Genomic DNA, 15,664 nt, shown 5'->3' on the forward strand with positions numbered 1-15,664 from the left:
GCCATCAGACCTTTTAGATTAGGCCCAAACAGGAACCCCAGCTGCTTGAGACACTTAGACTAAGCCTAAAACACAAATAGCTCTCCGTAAGGATGGTGTTTATACTTTACTTTCACAATCTGCTGGCAGTACAAAAAAATAAGCTGGACTCTGTGACTTCGACTCTGTGACATCTGTGACTGTGACTCTGTGACTATGTGACACAGTCACTGTGAGTATATGACTATGTGACTATGACTCTGAGTTTGACTCTTGGACTCTGTGACTGTGACTCTGTGACTCGGTGACATCTGTGACTCTGAATTTCAGTCTGTTACTTTGTGACTGTAACTCTGTGAATCTGTGACTCTGTGATTGTGACTTTGTGACTCTGACTGTGTGACTCTGGGATTCGGTGACTGTCACTGTGTTACTGTGACTCTGTGTCTCTGTGACTGTGACTACTACTCTACTACTCTGAATATGTGACTCTGTTTGTAACCCTGTTACTGGCACTGTGACCCTGTGACCGTGACTCTGTGACTCTGTGACTGTGACTCTGTGACATCTGTAACTCTGTGACTCTGCGACTTTGTCTTCTGTGACTCTGTGACCCTGTGACTGACTATGAATCTGTGACTGTGACTCTATGATTACGTGACTCTGTGACTCCGTAACTCTCTGACTGTGACTCTGTGATGCTGTGACAGTGACTGTGATACTGTGACTCTGTGACTGTGATACTGTGACTCTGTGGCTGTGACTCTGTGGCTCTGTGACTGTCAGTCTATGACACTGTGACTCTCTCTCTGTAGACTCTGTCACTCTGTAACTTTGAGTCTGTGACTCTGTCACTCTGTAATTTGGGTCTGTGACTCTGACACTGCGACTCAGTGATTCTCTGTCTCTATAACTGAAACTTGGTGACTCTTTGATTGTCACTCTGTTTCTCTGTGAATTTGTGACTCTGTGACTCTGACTCTTGGACTCTGTGACTGTGACTCTGCCACATCTGTGAAGTTGACTCTGTGACATCTGTGTCTGTGACATTTGGGACATCTCTGACTCTGTGACTCTGTGACTCTGACTCTTTGACTGTGAATCTCTGCCTAGAGTCTGTGAGTATGTGACATCTGTTAATGTGAAACTTTCTCCCTCGGTACCATATCTTGGTGCAGGGATCATGCATAACATGGGAATATTTCTGCATTTCTGCTCTGGTTTTCAGTGTATTACAGCAAAATACCCACCTGATGACATCATTTCAACAGCAAAGGCAGGAATTTGCAGAATTCAGCTTCTTTGGGGAAGTGAGAAATTGCTGAGCTGACACCAAGTCCTGCAGCATCCCTGTCCCCTGCCAACTCACTGCATCCTCTCCACGGTAGCACGCATTGTGACAAAGGTTCTATTTCAACTGGTGTTTCAGCTGGGCACCTATGGGAGGGGAGCCTGTCAGCCTCGGGCCTGTCACTGTCTGCTCTCCCTGCTGTCCACCAGGCAGGCCTCTGAACACCGGCCAAACCATCGCCAGACTTGGGGCCAAAGTGCCCAACGTCTCCCACGCACAAATCGTGAAGAAAGATATGGGACCGAGGGAGAAAGCGAAGGGAGCAGGACAAAGGGAAGGAAGAAGAAAAATTAGTGTTGCGCTGGTGGACTGAAATGGAGGAATGCAAAGAAAAGAGGAAGGAAGCTGGAGACTGAGTAAAAAGGTAAGAAGAGAGGAAGGAAGAGACATGCAGCCAGACAAGGGGTTAGTGAGAGAGGATGGACAGAGAACACGATGAGAAGGAAAAAAGACAAGGCAAGGACAGGCAAAGACAGGCAAGGCAAGGCTAGGCTGCAGGACTATTTTTTTGCTTTATATTATATAGCACATTCATCTTCAAATGAGTAGGAAAGCCATAAGACCTTATGGATTAGGCCCAAACAAAAACCCCAGCTACTTGGGACAATTAGACTAAGTCTAAAATACAAATATCTCTCATAAGGATGGTATTTACACTGTACTTCCACAACCTGCTGGCAGTACAAAAAAATAAGCTGCAGACCCCCTTAGGCTAAGTCATGGTGTTTTGGTGCAGAGATCATGCACATCACGGGAATATTTCCCCATTTCTGCTCTGGTTTTCAGTGTATTACACCAAAAGACCCACCTGATTACATCATTTCAACAGCAAAAGCAGGAATTGGCAGAATTCAACTTGTCTGAAGAACTGAGAAATTGCTGAGCTGACACCAAGTCCTGCAGCATCCCTGTCACCTGCAGAGTCACCGCATCCTCGCCACGGTAGCAGGAATTGTGACAAAGGTTCTATGTCAGCTGGGTGTGGCGGCCGAGCGACCCCTAGGGAATGGGGAGCCTGTTTAGCTGAGGGCCTGTTACTGCCTCCTGTCCCTGCTGTCACCAGCCAGGTCTCTGAACACCGACCAAAACTTCCCCAGACTTGGGACCAAAGTGACCCAAAGTCTCCAACAGACAAGTCAGGAAGAAACATATAGGACTGAGGGAGAAAGTGAAGGGAGCAGGAGAAAGGGAAGGAAGTATAAAAAGTAGTGCGGGGCTGCAAGACTGAAATGGAGGAATTGAAAGAAAAGAGGCAGAAAGCAGGAGAGTGAGAGAAAAGGATAAAGAGAGGAAAGAAGAGACATACAGCCAGACGAGGGGTTAGTGAGAGAGAATAGGACAGAGAACAGGATGAGAAGGAAATAGGACAAGGCAAGGACAGGCAAGGCAAGGCTAGGCTGCAGGACCTTTTTTTTGCTTTATAGTTTCTAGCACATTCGTCTTCAGACGAGCAGAAAATCCATAAGACCTTATGGATTAGGACCAAACAAAAACCACAGCTACTTGATACACTTAGACTAAGCCTAAAATACAAAGATCTCTCCATAAGGATGGTTTTTATACTGTACTTCCACAATCTACTGGCAGTAAAAAAAATAAGCTGCAGATATCCTTAGGCTGAGTCATAGTGGTTTGGTGCAGGGATCATGCATATCATGGGAATATTTCCCCATTTCTGCTCTGGTTTTCAGGGTATTACAGCAAAACACCCACCTGATGACATCATTTCAACAGCAAAGGCAGCAACTGGCAGAATTCAGGTTCTTTGGGGAACCTAGATATTGCTGAGGTGACACCAAGTCCTGCAGGGTCCCTGTCACCTGCAAAGTCACCGCAACCTCGCCACGGTAGCACGCATTGTGACAAAGGTTCTATGTCATCTAGGTGTGGCAGTGGAGCGCCCCATACTGGAGGGGGAGCCTGTCAGCCCCGGATCTGTCACTGCCTGCTGTCCCTGCTCTCACCAGCCATGCCTCTGAACATCAACCAAACCATCCCCAGACTAGGGGCCAAAGTGGCCCTAAGTCTCCAACAGACAAGTCGGGAAGAAAGATATGGAATCCAGGGTGAAAGCGAAGGGAGCAGGAGGAAGGGAAGGAAGAATAAAAAGTAGTATTGGGCTGCAGAACTGAAATGGAGGATTTGAAAGAAAGGAGGCAGGAAGCAGGAGAGTGAGAAAAAAAGAAAGATGAGACATGTAGCCAGAGGAGGGATTAGTGAGAGAGGATGGGTTCTATGTCAGCTGGGTGAGGAAGCTGAGCGCCCCCATCTGACAGAAAAACTTTGTCACAATGCCCGCTACCGTGTGTTTTGCTCTCCGGACTTTGGAGAAACCGTGTTTTCTTCTTCATCATTTGCAGTTGGGACGAAAGGGGCTGTGCTGGCTTGTCCCTCCTCCTCTCCTGCCAAGTGAGCCTCAATGTACTCCACAATGTCTGGCAGAGCCACATTGTCCTCTGTGGGGCTGTGCTGGGCAGGTGCCGGGCGCTCTGCCTCTCCTGCCGCCTCCATGTCTGTGCAGCTCGGCAAGCCAGACTTCCCCTGGAGACCTGCAGGGGTGTCTTGCAGGTGTTTTTGTACTGCAAGCCTATTCTGGAAGTACAGTATAGAAATCATCATTATGGAGAGATCTTTGTATTTTAGGCTTAGTCTAAGTGTCTCAACTAGCTGGGGTTTTTGTTTGGTCCTAATCCATAAGGTCTTATGGCTTTCCTCCTTGTCTGAAGACGAATGTGCTGGAAACAATAAAGCAAAAAAAAAGTCCTGCAGCCTAGCCTTGCCTTGCCTGTCTTTGCCTATCCTTGCCTTGTCATATTTCCTTCTCATCCTGTTCTCTGTCCCATCCTCTCTCACTAACGCCTCGTCTGGCTGCATGTCTCTTCTTTTCTCTCTTTATCCTTTTCTCTCACTCTCCTGCTTCCTGCCTCTTTCAATTCATCCACTTCAGTCCTGCAGCCCAACACTACTTTTTATTCTTCCTTCCCTTTCTCCTGCTCCCTTTGCTTTCTCCATCGATCCCATATATTTCTTCCCGACTTGTCTGTTGGAGACTTTGAGCCACTTTGGCCCAAAGTCTGGGGATGGTTCGACTGTTGTTCAGAGGCCCGGCTGCTTACAGCAGGGACAGCAGACAGTGACAGGCCCGGGGCTGACATGCTCCTTGTCCCCTAGGGGGCGCTCGGCAGTTACACCCAGCTGACATAGAACCATTCTCACAATGCCCTCTACCGTGGTGAGGATGCGGTGACTCTGCAGGTGACAGGGACGCTGCAGGACTTGGTGTCAGATCAGCAATTTCTCGCTTCCCCAAAGAAGCTGAATTCTGCCAGTTGCCTCCATTGCAAATGAAATGATGTCATCAGGTGGGTGTTTTGGTGTAATACACTGAAAACCAGAGCAGAAATGGTGAAATATTCCAGTGGTATGCATGATCCCTGCACCAAACCACCATGACTCACCCTAAGGAGATCTGCAGCTTATTTTTTGTACTGCTAGCAGATAGTGGAAGTACAATATAAAAACCATTTTATGGAGAGATCTTTGTATTTTAGGCTTAGTTTAAGTGTCTCAAGTAGCTGTGGATTTTGTTTGGGCCTAATCCATAAGGTCTTACGGCTTTCCTCCTCGTCTGAAGACGAATGTGCTAGAAACTATAAAGCAAAATAAAAGTCCTCCAGCCTAGCCTTGCATTGCCTGTCCTTGCGTCTCCTTACCTTGTCTTACTTCGTTCTCATCCTCTTCTCTGTCTCATCCTCTATCACTAACTCCTCGTCTGGTTGCACGTCTCTTCTTCCCTTTCTTCTTTCCTTTTCTCTCACTCTCCTGCTTCCTACCTCTTTATTTTTTAATGAGTGTAAACACGTCCATTGATGGTTGGCGTACTGCCTCACGCATCCGTGGCTGCACGAGAATATTCTTTTGGAGGGTACCTGCAGATATGTCCCTGTACTTGGACGACCATGTGCATGAAAGCATTTGTGTCTTTGTCGCGGTTGAGACGGACAAGCGACAGGGACCAAATTCTTTCAAGATGACAGTAATAGATGCCATTTATTGCTACAAGTGCATTTTTATACAATTCTGCCAGTTCATGTGTCTTTTCACTATTGGTTACAAGTTACAGCACTAACATCTCATTGGTTAAACTTGCTATTATCCATGTTATTCTTCTATCACCTTCTCTCTCATGGGTATATCTCTCCTCTCTCCGGATACTCCTTTACTCCCATCCTCCTCAAGGGTAAATCTTAATATCTCAAGGCTGATCTCTACTCTTATATTTTCTGTCAAGGATTCCACAGACCCGCTGCAGTTTCCCACAATTCCCCCTTTTTTTATTTGTGCTAAAAATGCTGCCCTCATTGTCCGCTGCAGGGCCCTTTGCAGCAGAGAAATCATGCGTGGCAACATTAGTAACACAACCACAACAATCATCAAAATGATCAGTCCTGTTTTCACTACTGATAACAACCATCCTAAAAACTCTCAACCACTAAGCAATTTATTTAACAAATCCCATCAAAATCTTCACACCTATGTCCTTGAGCTAATAACAAAAATCTATCGTGGCTCTACTCTGCCATGTGGCGTGTCTTACAGAATCTACATCTAACAAAAGTCCACTTAAAGCCTTTTAAGTTCTGTTAGTTTGCTTAACTAGCCAGCATCCTAATTTTCTAAAATATTTAAAGCTTTTAGCTGTGCCAACACCAGATACAAGAGATCCTAAAACCCTTTACCTTGATCCCCAAAAATCTACATTATCATCACATTTTGACTCATATACATGCAAAAGCTGTTTTTCTCATCTTGCTCTTCTGTGATCTATTATCATAGATACATTGGGCGTTAAGAGAGTTAATAGTCCCAAAATACACAGTCCTCCAACAGCATTAGAAGGAATTCCTGGTCAGGCTCTATCTCCACAGATCAAGAATACACCATACAGGAGGTTTTGGGGTCGCTGTTCCCACATTATCAATGACAACCCTTGGATTCTTCTGCGAGGCATTACACCATCGAGTTTCATTTCTATAGTCACCAATGGTAGCATTAACATTTTGCAGTCTTATCCATTCATGCTTTAGCATATTGTCCTGGCACTTTTCACAAACCAGCTGGATACAAGCGTCCATGGGCACAGATCCCAGCAATTCCAGTTCCTGTGGTTCAATGTCTATTTCCGGGAGACAGTTAATCCAAAGTGCCATGTTAGTATTATTACAGTTTGTTGCAATGCCTCTGCATCGACCATTATTTGAAACAATTGTGTGATGCTGCTGTAGTCATCAAGGAGGATGCCAACCAAGCATGTGTGGAATGGGTTTTCCGGAGATGCCATAGCCAGGCATATGGAGTCCTAATCCATAAGGTCTTATGGCTTTCCTACTCATTTGAAGATGAATGTGCTATATAATATAAAGCAAAAAAATAGTCCTGCAGCCTAGCCTTGCCTTGCCTGTCTTTGCCTGTCCTTGCCTTGTCTTTTTTCCTTCTCATCGTGTTCTCTGTCCATCCTCTCTCACTAACCCCTTGTCTGGCTGCATGTCTCTTCCTTCCTCTCTTCTTACCTTTTTACTCAGTCTCCAGCTTCCTTCCTCTTTTCTTTACATTCCTCCATTTCAGTCCACCAGCGCAACACTAATTTTTCTTCTTCCTTCCCTTTGTCCTGCTCCCTTCGCTTTCTCCCTCGGTCCCGTATCTTTCTTCACGATTTGTGCGTGGGAGACGTTGGGCACTTTGGCCCCAAGTCTGGCGATGGTTTGGCCGGTGTTCAGAGGCCTGCCTGGTGGACAGCAGGGAGAGCAGGCAGTGACAGGCCCGAGGCTGACAGGCTCCCCTCCCATAGGTGCCCAGCTGAAACACCAGTTGAAATAGAACCTTTGTCACAATGCGTGCTACTGTGGAGAGGATGCAGTGAGTTGGCAGGGGACAGGGATGCTGCAGGACTTGGTGTCAGCTCAGCAATTTCTCACTTCCCCAAAGAAGCTGAATTCTGCAAATTCCTGCCTTTGCTGTTGAAATGATGTCATCAGGTGGGTATTTTGCTGTAATACACTGAAAACCAGAGCAGAAATGCTGAAATATTCCCGTGATATGCATGATCCCTGCACCAAGATATGGTACCGAAGGAGAAAGTTTCACATTAACAGATGTCACATACTCACAGACTCTAGGCAGAGATTCACAGTCAAAGAGTCAGAGTCACAGAGTCACAGAGTCAGAGATGTCCCAAATGTCACAGACACAGATGTCACAGAGTCAACTTCACAGATGTGGCAGAGTCACAGTCACAGAGTCCAAGAGTCAGAGTCACAGAGTCACAAATTCACAGAGAAACAGAGTGACAATCAAAGAGTCACCAAGTTTCAGTTATAGAGACAGAGAATCACTGAGTCGCAGTGTCAGAGTCACAGACCCAAATTACAGAGTGACAGAGTCACAGACTCAAAGTTACAGAGTGACAGAGTCTACAGAGAGAGAGTCACAGTGTCATAGACTGACAGTCACAGAGCCACAGAGTCACAGCCACAGAGTCACAGTATCACAGTCACAGAGTCACAGTATCACAGTCACTGTCACAGCATCACAGAGTCACAGTCAGAGAGTTACGGAGTCACAGAGTCACGTAATCATAGAGTCACAGTCACAGATTCATAGTCAGTCACAGGGTCACAGAGTCACAGAAGACAAAGTCGCAGAGTCACAGAGTTACAGATGTCACAGAGTCACAGTCACAGAGTCACAGAGTCACGGTCACAGGGTCACAGTGCCAGTAACAGGGTTACAAACAGAGTCACATATTCAGAGTAGTAGAGTAGTAGTCACAGTCACAGAGACACAGAGTCACAGTAACACAGTGACAGTCACCGAATCCCAGAGTCACACAGTCAGAGTCACAAAGTCACAATCACAGAGTCACAGATTCACAGAGTTACAGTCACAAAGTAACAGACTGAAATTCAGAGTCACAGATGTCACCGAGTCACAGAGTCACAGTCACAGAGTCCAAGAGTCAAACTCAGAGTCATAGTCACATAGTCATATACTCACAGTGACTGTGTCACATAGTCACAGAGTCACAGTCACAGATGTCACAGAGTCGAAGTCACAGAGTCCAGCTTATTTTTTTGTACTGCCAGCAGATTGTGAAAGTAAAGTATAAACACCATCCTTACGGAGAGCTATTTGTGTTTTAGGCTTAGTCTAAGTGTCTCAAGCAGCTGGGGTTCCTGTTTGGGCCTAATCTAAAAGGTCTGATGGCTTTCCGCCTCGTCTGAAGCCACGTGCATTATCCCAAACATCCATAGACTTCTCTAGCCTCAAGCAGGAAAGTGCGTTCCACGTACTTCTTTCTGGAAAGAGAGGTGAGAGGGCGTGCTTGCAGAAGTGTGCGTGTGCGTGGCCTCTCCTTTGCTTATATCTCAGTGTGTGCAAAGTTATGTTCTTTTCTGTAGCTGTGTGTGCATGCACGTGGTGGCGGGTGCACATACCTGGACGCTTGTGGAAACGTTTAAGCATGTTTTCGGTGAGGAATCCTATGTGTGCACGTAGACAGAGAAGGGAGAGCAACTAATTTCCAACACTGAAGAAGGCAGACAACAACATTTCCTATGTTATTTCTTTCTTTTGGTATACCTAGTCGTACAAAGAAAACCGCTAAGCCTGCGATCAGAAAGCGAAACACAAGAAGAGACGCCACACAGACCAAAAAATGGCAGAGGCGTTCACAACCTTGTTTGTGACGAAGGCTGAACACCAAGAGGTTGGTGCTTCTGTGAGATTTAACACTGCCGTCTACATTTGTGACTGCACACACTGGTGCAAGTGGCTGCACATACATTCTGTCTTGGGGTGCTAGGCTTTCAGAAGGGTGTCTGTAGGCACATCTGAATATATACCTCTGTCTGAACACCCACACTCGGTGGATTGCACACAGGTTACTGCTTGCCTTGCCTTCCTTCTCCCTTTTTCCTTGCCTTGCCCTTTTCCCCTGCCTTGCCTTGCCTTGGCTTTTTTCCTTCCCTTGTCTTGCTTTGCCCTTTGGCCTTGCCTTGACTTGCTTTTCCCTTTTCTCTTGCCTTGCTTTTCCCTTTTGCCGTGCCTTGACTTGCCCTTTTTTTCTTGTCTTGCCTTGCTCTCCCTTTTCCCTTGTCTTGCATTGACTTCCGCTTTTGCCTTTCCTTGCTGTGCCTTGACCTTTTGCATTGCCTTGCTTTTCCTTTTTTGCCTCCCCTCGAATGTGTGTGTTCCGACAGCGGCATTTCCGCAGACGACTCCACAGATCCGGTTCTGAAAGCCCCGCACACCGAGACTGAATATAGAACCAAGCCATTGCACCAGTGCACGCAATCACATCTTCTGATGGACGTCTTTTATGCCACAGCAGCACGAACGTATTTACGTTCAAGCATGTATCAGAAACAATGTGTGGACCGAGGATCTGTTGGTATTTTCTCCGTACAGCATGCTTCGTGGTAGCTTAATTGCTGATCGCAGGCTTAGCAGTTTCTATACACGACTCAGTATAGGGAGAGAAAGAGAGAGCATCGGAAAAGTTGCGTTTTCTGCACTGGAACCTAGTTGCTACGCCTTCTGGTTGTCCACATGAACACACACGATTGCCCACTGAAAACCAAGCAGAAACCTTTCCACAAGCTCCCAGGTATGTGCACCCACCACCTTGTGCACGCGAACGCAGCTAGAGAAAAGCACCTGCCTTCTCACACACTGATGCTTAAGCAAACGCCTGGCCACACACATGCACACATTCGCAAGCGCGCCCATTCCCGTCTACGGACAGAAAGATGTACGCGTAACGTACTGACATGCTTGAGGGTAAACACGTCCGTTGATGGTGGGCGTATTGTCTCACACATACGTGGCTTCACGAGAATATTCTTTTGGAGGGTACCTGCAGATATGTCCCTGTACTTGGATGACTGTGTGCGTGAAAGCCTTTGTGTCTACAAATGATTGTCTGTGAACATGTGTGTGCCTTGATGCAGGATGCATTCGTGCTTAAGCTGGAGAGAGTGCACAGCTGCGCCATTTGTTGCAAGGTTTTGCGTGTTGCACGACGTTGCCCAGTCCTGCATTTCTCAGGATAGGAATCAAGGAGTCTTGATTGGTGTGATATTGCCAGCGATGCACCGTCGTGGTAGCACTTGGCACCTGCTGTTCATCAACCATCAGCAGTCCTACAACAGAAGGATCATCTGAAAGACCAGGCAAATCAGACAGCTGTTCAGTTTTCTCAGTGTCCATAGCTGCTATACCAAATGCCCATCTATACCCTTTTGGGTCCTTAAAATACTCTCTCCTGAGGTAGTCTATGCCAAGGATGCACGGAGCATCTGGACCAGTTACAATGGGATGCTTTTGCCAGTTTTTTCCAGTTAGGCTCATTTCAGCCTCTACAACAGTCAGTTCCTGGGATCCCCCAGTCACTCCAACAATATTGATGGATTGCGTTCCTTGATAATTAGAAGGAATTATTGTGCACTGTGCGCCAGTGTCCACTAAAACTTTGTACAGTTATGTACAAATTATATGTATAAACTATGTATACGTACAAACTATGTATAAACTATGTATCAGTTATGTTCTTTTCTGTAGCTGTGTGTGCATGCACGTGGTGGTGGGTGCACAGACCTGGACGCTTGTGGAAACGTTTCAGCGTGTTTTCGGTGAGGAATCCTATGTGTGCACGTAGACAGAGAAGGGAGAGCAACTACTTTCCAATACTGAAGAAGGCAGACAGCAACATTTCCTATGCTATCTCTTTCTTTTGGTATGCCTAGTCGTACAAAGAAAATCGCTAAGCCTGCGATCGGAAAGCGAAACGCAAGAAGACATGCTGCACAGACCAAAAAAGGGCAGAGGCGTTCACAACCTTGTTTGTGACGAAGGCTGAACACCAAGATGTTGGTGCTTCTGTGAGATTTAACACTGCCGTCTACATTTGTGATTGCGTACACTGGTGCAAGTGGCTGCACATACATTCTGTCTTGGGGTGCTAGGCTTTCAGAAGGGTGTCTGTAGGCACGTCTGAATATATACCGCTGTCTGAACACCCACACTCGGTGGATTGCAAACACGTTGTTGCTTACCTTGCCTTGCCTTGCCCTTTTCACTTTTTGTGCCTTACCATTTTGCACAATGTTGCCCAGTCCTGCATTTCTCATGCGGACAGATGCAAGGGAGCTCTGCTAGTAAAGGAGCAAAGACAGTCATAAGCAGTACTGAATGCTGCTCTGTGGTACTTCTCTCTTATGGTAGGTGCTTCACAGTGGCCCCAGGAAAGACGCTCACGTCGCCGATCTGGAGGGGTTCAGAGTTTGGAATTCAGGATCTTGGGGTACAGGGCTTTAGGCTGAGGTCTGGTGATCCAGGGTTCATATGTTCAGGAACTGGGAGTGCAGGAATTGCGGGTGCAGGGTTTGCGGATTCAGGGGTTTGGGGTGAAGGGTTTGGTTGGGACAGGTTGCGGCGGGCAGGATTTGGGTAAGCAGGATCTGAGGCTGCTGGGTTTTGGCGTGCAGGGTTTGAGGGGTGCAGGGTTTGGGGGAATTATTTGAGGTGCAGGTATATGTGAGTGGAGGATTTGGGGGTGTAGGGTATGTAGCAGAAGGATCTGGGGGTTCAGGATTTGGGGGTGCATTGGTTTTAGGGGGAAGTATCTGGGGGTGCAGGGTTTAAGGCTTCAGCATCTGGAGGTGTAGAGTGTGCAGGGTTCTGGGGTTCAGGTTTTGAGGTTGCAGGGTTAGAGGAGAAGGCTTTAGGGAGCAGGTTTTGGGAGCGCAGGATCTGAGGGGCACGATTAAGGATTGCAAGGGTTTGGGGGTAGGATTTGGGGGTGCAGGGTTTGGGGTGCAGGTTTTGCAGGGAGGAGGTTTTGGGCTTGCAAGATTTGGCGTTGTAGGAATTAAGGGTGCAGGTTTTGAGGGTGCAGTGTTAAGGGGGTGGAGGAATAGGTGGCAGAGGATTTGGGGGTGCAGGGTTGGGAGGTAGGGATTTGGGGTGCTGGATTTGGGGGTACCGGGTCTGGGGGTGCAGGTTCCTGGGGTTCAGAATTTGAGGGTGCAGGGTGTAGGGTAATTGGATCTTAGGGTGCGGGGTTTGGAGTGGGTAGGATTTGGGCTTTCAGTGCTTGGAGCTGGGTTCGGGGTCAGAGTTTAGGATACAGATCTTGGGATTGCAGGATTTGGGGGGCAGGATTTGGGGGAGAATGGTTTGGGGTGCTGGCTTGTTTGGGGGAGGTGCAGGATTTGAGGGTGCAGGGCTTGGGGTGCAGGAGCTTGATGTGCCGGGTCAGGGGAAGTTTTGGAGTACAGGATTTGGGTGTGCAGGGTTGGGGGCCATGGTCCTGGTGTGCAGGATTTTGGGTAGCAGTATCTTGGAGTGCAGGGTTTGGGGGTGTAAGGTTTTGGGGGTGTAAGGTTTTGGGGATGCAGGGTGTTGGGGGAAGGATCTGGGGGTACAAGGTTTGGGGTTGCTGGGTTTGGGGGTTAAGGGATTTGGGGGTGTAGGTTTGGGGTTTTCCGGGCCTGTGGGTGCAGGGTTTGCAGGTGCAAACTTACTTATGTAAGTGTCTACTAGTTGTGCTTCTCAGAGGAGCGGCCAACGTGGGGAGGGCGAGCAGCGGACACATGAACAAACGCTCAGAAGCCCCGCCGAAACAGACTGCAGGTCCTGTCAAAAGATGCTAGATATCAGCAAAGACCGTGAAATAACTAACTTCGGTCTAGCCCTAAGTTTATTCAATTCTTACTGTAAATGTGCTGTATGTTAAATATTTCCCCAAATTAAAAAGAATAAGCAATAATTGTATAAATGTAAACAAGGCAAGCATCCAGTGTTTGGAGCAGTTATGGAAGATAATAGCCAGTACTGTTAAATGAAAGAATGCCTGCTTAAGAGTATAGACTTTGCTGTTAAGTTCATACCTTTGTTTCACCAGGGTCCCTCTTTGGATATCAGCAAAACACCCTCCACACCTCTAAGATGGGCAGAATTATCACAAAAGCGAGACTTTTAGTTCCTCACACATGGATATTTAATCCCTCTAGTACAGCCTTGTCACCTGCATTGCTCCCTCCCCTTTTCCTGCACTTCTCTTTGACTAAGTCCTGGAATCTCCCTACAGATGGGAAGAAGACACCAGCATTCAGGCACTCAGCTCCCTCCACCTGTAGAGTATTCAAAAGTGGGCCAGACAGTACCAGAAATAAGAAACTCTTTTCCCTGGGCATTATATGTGGCCAAACAGAGATCGACAGATACTTCTCCACCCTGAACCTTGTAAGACATTGACAATCATTCTCTCTCCCCATCCTTATGTAGTCATTACCATTTAAAGAACGAACAGTGTGGGGGACTGCTAACATAATGATATGTGAATTCTGACAGCAATTGACCAGTTTTGGGTCAATCTGCTGTTTTCACCTTAGACATCTGGAAGCCTGAGCGATGAGTTGTTTAACATATATGTCGACATTGTAAGAGGGTGTCCGTTAGATGAACTTTGCTCACTGTAGTCATAAATAACACACCCACACTACTGAAGATGCCAACCAAGCATGAGACCCCTCCTCAGTGAACATGCATAGTATTAAAATTATTGTGTAACCAATAAGCAAATGTGTGACTGATTGGCTCTTTAGCACTGCCCTGAGGGTGTCAACGTAGTGATACGTTTTGGTAGACAATGACTGGCATGCTGCCTGTCTAGCAGCTAAACTTGTGCTACTCTGAAGTGAATAATATCTCATCTCTGTTTCTACGACTGGTTTGCTGCACACTGGGAACAGACTGCCACTTCAGAAACAACATCTCCACTACCTGTTTCCCAGAGAAATGAATGTATGCTTTGAACATGTTGCAAATCACTTCCTGTAGCAGGTCTGTGAGAGAAAATGAAGTAGCTGGGAAACCGTGTTTGGAGATGAGGGGAAAAAGAAATGATGTACACACTCAAAAACTCGTGCATGCATGTCTATGTACTCACACAATTTCACATGCAAACCGTTGGTTACACATCATGGCGCAGACTCCAGTACATACTATACTTATTCCCATATAGTTATATGTGGCTGTAGTCAGGAATATGCATTCTCCAAAAACCTACAACGCCCAAGAAAATCTGTGTCTCCTTTTTATTAGTACGTGGAGATATTGCTGCAGTTTTGTTGATCACATCCATTGGGATCTGACGACGGCCATCTTGCCATTTTATTCCTAAAAACTGGATCTCTCGTGCAGGTCCCTTGACCTGGCTTCGTTTTATGGCAAAACCAGCATCTAAAAGAATATGAATTATTCTCTGACTTTTCTCAAAGACTTCTTTCGCTGTGTCGCCCCATATGATAATGTCATCAATATATTGCAAGTGTTCTGGAGATTTACCTTGCTCCAGTGTGGCCTGGATCAGTCCATGGCAGATGGTAGGACTGTGTTGCCACCCCTGGGGCAAGCGATTCCACGTGTACTGGATGCCCCTCCAGGTGAAAGCAAACTGCGGCCTGCACTCTGCTGCTACAGGAATAGAGAAAAATGCATTAGCAATGTCAATTGTAGCATACCACTGAGCTGCCTTTGACTCCAGTTCAAATTGCATTTCTAGCATGTCAGGCACAGCAGCCCTCAGTGATGGTGTAATATCATTTAGGCCACGATATTCTGCAGTTATTCTCCACTCATCACTAGGCTTACACATTGGCCAGATTGGGCTGTTAAAAGGTGAGCAAGTCTTACTGATCACACCCTGGCTTTCCAATAGACGGATCAACTTCTGGATAGGAATCAAGGGGTCTCGATTGGTGCGATATTGCCGGTGATGCACCGTCGTGGTAGGACTTGGCACCTGCTGATCGTCAACCATCAGCAGTCCTACAACAGAAGGATCATCTGAAAGACCAGGCAAATCAGACAGCTGTTCAGTTTTCTCAGTGTCCATAGCTGCTATACCAAATGCCCACCTATACCCTTTTGGGTCCTTAAAATACTCTCTCTTGAGGTAGTCTATGCCAAGGATGCATGGAGCATCCAGTCACAATGGGATGCTTTTGCCAGTTTTTTCCAGTTAGGCTCATTTCAGCCGCAACAACAGTCAGTTCCTGGGATCCCCCAGTCACTCCAACAATATTGATGGATTGCAGTCCTTTATAATTAGAAGGAATTATTGTGCACTCCTGGGGGTGTGTTGTACCAGGCCATCGTATTTGTACAGTCCAATAAAGTCTGTTATCCCTTTCCTCCACCTGGTTGGAGGCAGGGCACCTCTAATTTCTGTTTTGCACAGTCTCTGGGTGTGAATTAGAGGTTCCTTCAAGA

Source organism: Nesoenas mayeri (genome assembly GCF_963082525.1).
Source record: "Nesoenas mayeri genome assembly, chromosome: 7".
NCBI lineage: Eukaryota > Metazoa > Chordata > Aves > Columbiformes > Columbidae > Nesoenas > Nesoenas mayeri.